Raw genomic sequence first — 6,410 nt, 5'->3', positions numbered from 1 at the left:
CTAGCTTGGCTTTGCTAATTGGCTTATGTTCTTTCAATGGATGAGCATCCTTGTTTTTCAACGGATAATTCCTTTTATCTTTTGACGGATAAACTTCATCATCCATTGATTCCATATCCGTCGATAATCCTTCTACCAACTCAGGATCCAATTTCTCCTTGCTCTTTTTCCAGGCTTCTTCACATAATGATTCTATTCCTTGAATTTTAACAATTTGGGCATGTACATTTCTTGATGACTTCCGAGCCTTAATTATCTTTTTCTCTCGTTCAAGCTGCTTTCTCAAAATTTCCTCTTTCTTTAAAGATTCAGTCAATTCATCTTTTGCGATCTTACACTCTATCTTCAGTTTCTCAAACTCAACAAATTGAGTTTCTAACACAGTATTTCTCTCACTTAAAAACAGATTATTATCATTAATTTTTGTGTTTTCTTTAGTGAGTGATTTAAGTGTAACACGCAAGTGATATAATTCTGTTGACATGTCATTTATAGTGTTACGACCGGTATTTGATTACTCGTAGTTAAGTTGTATTTAAATATTTATGTGTAATTATTAAAAACTTGCATGAATATGTGTCAAGTAAATGTTTATGTGACCAAGTGTAGTAGAATATTATAAATCGATAAGTGAAGTGTTTTATCTGGAATTTTATGTATATTTTCAAGATATTATTAGTTGATGAGAATTACTTTTCAAAAATATTTCTTTAAAATTATAAAAGTAATCTCATAAAATTTATAAAATTCCAAGCTATTTTATGGTATAGTTTTTGTAATTTATGGAATTATATTTTTATTTATAAAAGTCATTCTTTTAAATGATATTTGAAAATGTGAATAATAATTTGTGGATTACTAAATTGCCCTCGAATGTATTTGATCATCCAAAAGGAGAGAGGGACACTAATGTCATTTCCGACCCCACTAACATCTTTTCTACTAGCCAAATTCCTAGAATACCCTTGCATGCAAACTTTAGTAGTGTTACTACAAGTACAAGCTAGTAAATTCTCATTTCCACTTCCAAAACAAATCCATAAAATTCACCAAGTGGGAGAATAGTAATCATTCTCTCATTTCACTTGTTCCACTATCTTCTCTATCTCTCTTTTTCTTCCTCTCGGCCGAAACCAAAACAAACACACACACACAATTTGTTCATCCAATTTCTCAAGATCCTAGTTAGGACGAAAACACGCGCTAATATTCACGCAAGTATACGCGATTGCAAGTAATATAGAATTATTTCTAGTTCGTGCCCACAGAGAATGGTTTAGGTTAATTTCAGTTAATGTAGTTATGCACCAATGGTATGGTTATTATTCAATGCTAAGACGATTATAAGTGGAGATTGTTTATAAGTACGATTAACTAAGAGATTATACTAAAGAACATTAACTAAGAGATTAAAAGGGATTGATTACTATATGACACAAACATGGGATTCTAGTTTCATTACTACTTCATTCAATAGCCTTTTCGTTCTCAACCTTAGCACGCAATGGTGATGACACTAATCAGATAACACGAAACTAGTAAACGCCAAATCTCGTTGTACGAATACCCTAATACCAGACATCCACAAAAGAGATGGAAGCTGAATAGACACCAATTATGTTGAGACCCTATATGTCTATAGAATTTGACAACATAACGGTTTAATGCAATAGTTATCTATCGTGATTACATAGGGAAAGTAAGATGGTTAAAATTACCTACGAATCATGCATAACAAATACATGAACCTATACTAGCATGGCAAGTTCTAAAGCCCTAAATTCACTTTCACTTCAATAGAGATTAACACGATATCTTATAAGTTCGCGACACTCATAAGATGAATAAGCATAACCAATACTAGGATATCATACAATCCCCGCACACTAAGGTATCGAAACAATTTAACTGAATAAATCCATAGGTAAATCCGCTAGAACCCCACGATAATGATTAGCCCATAATCGGACCCATCATCAACGCGGGTTCCGATGGAAGCATGGTATAACAAACGTAGTCTTTATACTGAATAAATAATAAACCAAGTATGTTAAACAAGAGTGTAGCTTCAACAAATAAGAAAACTAGCATCCAAGATTACAACTTAAAACAAAGAATCACAAGAATAAACTAAATCCTCTTCGCCTTGGTTGAATTATGCTATACGGTCTTCTTACGCCTTCTCCTTAAGCTCTGATACATCTTGTTGTTGAAAAACGAACTTAAGTTAACATTATATAGCAGCCCATGTAGATTAAAAGTCCAGCAGATCAAAATTGTAGTAGAATCAGGATTCTTAAAACCCAACCTGGCGCGGCTGCGCGCTTCACAAGCGCGGGCACGCTGTCTTCCTATTCTCTGGCGCGGCCGCGCGCTACCACAGCACGGGCGCGCTACTCTTCTGGAAAATATTTATTTTCTTATTTCTTGGCTGGTTTGAGTTGGCAATCCTCGAGCAATCTTCCTGAGCACCATTTTAACACCAATTTATCATCAAAATAATGCTAAATCTCCTGAGTCTTTTATTTATGCCTGAAATGCAGTAACACTACAAAAACACATCAAATACACAAATAACTTGAGTACAAAACATCAATTCAAACCTTTATAGAGCATTCTAAGTGGACAAAATGCCACTTAACACACCCTCAAACTTGAACCAATGTTTGTCCTCAAGCATAAACAGACTCAAAGAACAAAAATAAAAATGCATGAATGCAACTAATATGAATGCAACGATCCCCTCAGATTAACTAAACCAATCGGTGAGAAACATCTCAACAAATGCAGTTATTCGCACAAAGATCAATCAAATCTCACAAATCAACTAACAAACCAGAAGCGTGTGTGTGTGCAAGTGTTTACAGATATACTATCGCAACTAGATCAACACAAAATGACTGACAACACTTCAATTCTTATATTGGAGTTATACATGGATTCATGCTTTTATTCATAACACATAAATAACACAAATATGCTTATTTGATCATGCAATGAGTGAGGTCCACAAAAGACTTATACAATAATACCCATGTAGTGAGCGTTAGGTTAGCGGATCCCGGACTATAAAAGCCTTAGGTCACTAGGAACAAAGTCCCCTAAGAACTTAATAACTCGAGTATTAAAGAGCCCACTCGTGATCAATTATGCATAAACATATTTTTTTCTCTTCTTTTTTATTTATTTATTTTCTTTCTTTTTTTTCTTTTTTTTTCAATTGATTTCTGAACGAGTACGTTTCGCTCCATCTCGTTCAACCCTAGACTACTCATATAAAATGAACCGGCTACTAGCCATTTGACACCTAGCCACAACAACTAGCAATGAAATTCAATGTTTTTATCCAATTTTTAAATATCCATGTTATTTTATCATTAAGAGAATAACCTAAATTCTAAATATAAACATGTGATTAAACCTCGACAAACAAACAAACCATGATCATGATCTAGTACTCAAGCAACCTATAAGAAATAGTGAAATTTATTGCTTCTAGCATATAAATCAACTCGATAGGACTTAACATCACTAAATACGACATCACTACACTAACATCAATATCACAAATCAATCAGAAAAATCAAACTTAAGGGATCATGTTATAATGCAGATGCATAAAACTATATGCAACAAACTAATAAAAAACAAAAAAACTACATGGCAAATATGCAACTATATAACTAAACTATCAGAAATATGCAAACTATATGAGACACAATAACATATATTCCTTAACTACTACCCCCAAACTTAAAATATTCACTGTCCTCAGTGAAGGTAATATTAAGGAATCAGGCATACCTATTCAGAATCAGGGTCATCACCCTCATGGGGTGGTGTGTCAGGAGTGTCTGGAGGTGGGTACCTAAAATCCTTACCGAATACTGGCCACTTGATATCAACTCCTGTGGCTCTGAATGCAGTCCCCAACTCCTGGGTAAGATCCTGTACAAACCGACTATGAATGTCATGCATCACATCCATCCTCCTCATCAAGCGCCTATACTGTGCTGAACTCATACCAACACTGCCCTGTGCTTCCTCCTGTTGCTGCTGCTACTGCGACCCCGAAGGACCAGCCTCACCCAACTCAGCTCTTCAAGCTGCTCTCCTCGCCTGAGTCGTGCTACCAGCAAATGCCCAAGGAGCTGGCCTTCCACCTGACAGATGGTCATAAGAATAACCAAGCCCCTTAAGATCGGGCTTACCACTGTACCACTCCTGCATAGTGTACAACGTCGAACTATCAATCGGGGCACTAGGAAGCTGCAGCTGCTCGTGCGCGGGCCAATAAACTCCAACCGCCACACACAGATTCGTCACAATGGACGCATAGGGTATAGAACCTGTAGTACTCCCTCTCAAGAACCTCAATACCCTGATGAATCACCATCCCGAGATCCATATAGTCTCCCTGAAGAATCCCCCACAACAACCGTGTACGCTCTATAGTAACATCATGCACGTGAGAAGATGGCATGATGTTGGCACAAATAAAGGAATTCCATGCACGTGCAATCCTGTTCATACACGAGGCAGGGAAAGTGGCATACTCGCTCGTGCCCTCCTTGAACTTTCAGTGAGTCTCAAGCACACACAGTGTAGCAACAATCAAATCAAAATTAAAATTATCCCCCGTCTTCTTGTTCCAGTTATCCTGATATGGCCTCCTCTCGGGCTGCTCAATTACCCTACGAATCACCTCAGTACTATACTCTACCGACAACCCCCTCACCACAGTAAAACCGTTCTTTTCCACCCTTATATTCGCGTAAAACTCGCGAACCACACCCATGGGCACAGCAGCGGGTGTCTCGCAATAAGCAACCCAACCCATCTCCAAAATCATCTCCAAAAATTTACCATCCCTCCCCGATGGCATAAAACCTCGCTCCTTGGCTATGGGCTTCGAAAGCAGCCTCGTATACTCCGCCTCAGCCTCTGGAGTTGAAAACCTAGGCCTCACACCACCAATACTTGAAGAATCGGTAGTACTGCTGCTAATTTGGGTTTGTTGTCTTTTGGGTGCCATTGAGATTGAATAAGTTGAGAGAAAAGATAAGTGTATAAGAGAGAATTGTGTTTGAGAATTTGAGAAGTGAAGGAAGAGTTTGTGTATAAGTGTGTATATATAGGGATTGGGAGAGAATTAGTTATGGAAAAGAAGTGGGAATTGATTATGGGAATAATGGTAGTAATGGGGTTGATTGAAATTGATTTGGAGAGGGAAATATGGGAAATGGAGGAGGAAAATTCGGGTGCAAGTTGTTTTTCATTTTTATTTTTAATTTTTTATGAATTTTTCAGCTTCAGGGGGCCAGTGCGACCGCGCGCTACCCTAGCGTGGCCGCGCCGTGCTTTTATCAATCCAGTGTGGCCGCCCCGCCAAGCAGCGCAGGCGCGCGCAGTCTTTGGAAAATCAGAGCGGCCGCCTCGCTTCTCAGCACGGGCACGCCGTGCTACTGTAGTTGACACTGAAAAAATTTCTTTTTCTCCTTTCTTTGTTCTTCCTCTACCTACTAATGTACAACAAACTTGGGTTGCCTCCCAAGAAGTGCTTGGTTTACGTTATTAGCTTGACATAGAAACTCGAGATCTAGTAGACAATAAAATGGCAATAACCACTTCACGGTTTTCCGTATCCCCATAGTAATGCTTCAACCTTTGTCCATTCACCTTGAATGCTTGGCCTGGATCATTCTCAAAAATCTCCACCGCTCCATATGGAAACACATTTATGATAATAAACGGCCCTAACCACCTCGACTTCAACTTTCCAGGAAAAAGACGGAGACGAGAGTTGAACAAAAGAACTTGTTGTCCCTGCACAAATGATTTGAGCACTAGACCCCTATCGTGCCACCTCTTGACTTTCTCCTTATACATTTTGTTGTTCTAATACGCTTGAAGCCGAAACTCGTCAAGTTCATTCAATTGAAGCATACTTTTCTTACTAGATGCATCCAAATCAAGGTTTAACTTCTTCAAAGCCCAATATGCTTTGTGCTCGAGCTCCACAGGCAAATGACACCTCTTACCATAAACCAACTGAAATGGAGACATGCCTAGCGGAGTCTTATATGCTGTTCTATATGCCCAAACAGCTTCATCCAGCTTGAAAGACCAATCCTTCCTTGATGGACACACAACTTTTTCTAGAATTCGCTTGATCTCCTGATTAGACACCTCAGCTTGACCATTAGTCTAAGGTTGGTAGGCTGTAGCAATGTGATGATTCACATTATATCTTTGCATCATAGCAGTGAACTTACGATTACAGAAATGCGATCCCTCATTGCTGATTATGATTCTTGGAGTCCCAAACCTTGTGAATATCTGCTTATAGAGAAAATTTAGAACTACCTTCGCATCATTTATTGGCAAAGCCTTGACTTCAACCCATTTCG

The sequence above is a fragment of the Apium graveolens genome, chromosome 2 (assembly GCF_009905375.1).
Source record: "Apium graveolens cultivar Ventura chromosome 2, ASM990537v1, whole genome shotgun sequence".
Taxonomy (NCBI): Eukaryota; Viridiplantae; Streptophyta; class Magnoliopsida; order Apiales; family Apiaceae; genus Apium; species Apium graveolens.
Note: the sequence above shows the minus strand (reverse complement) of the source record.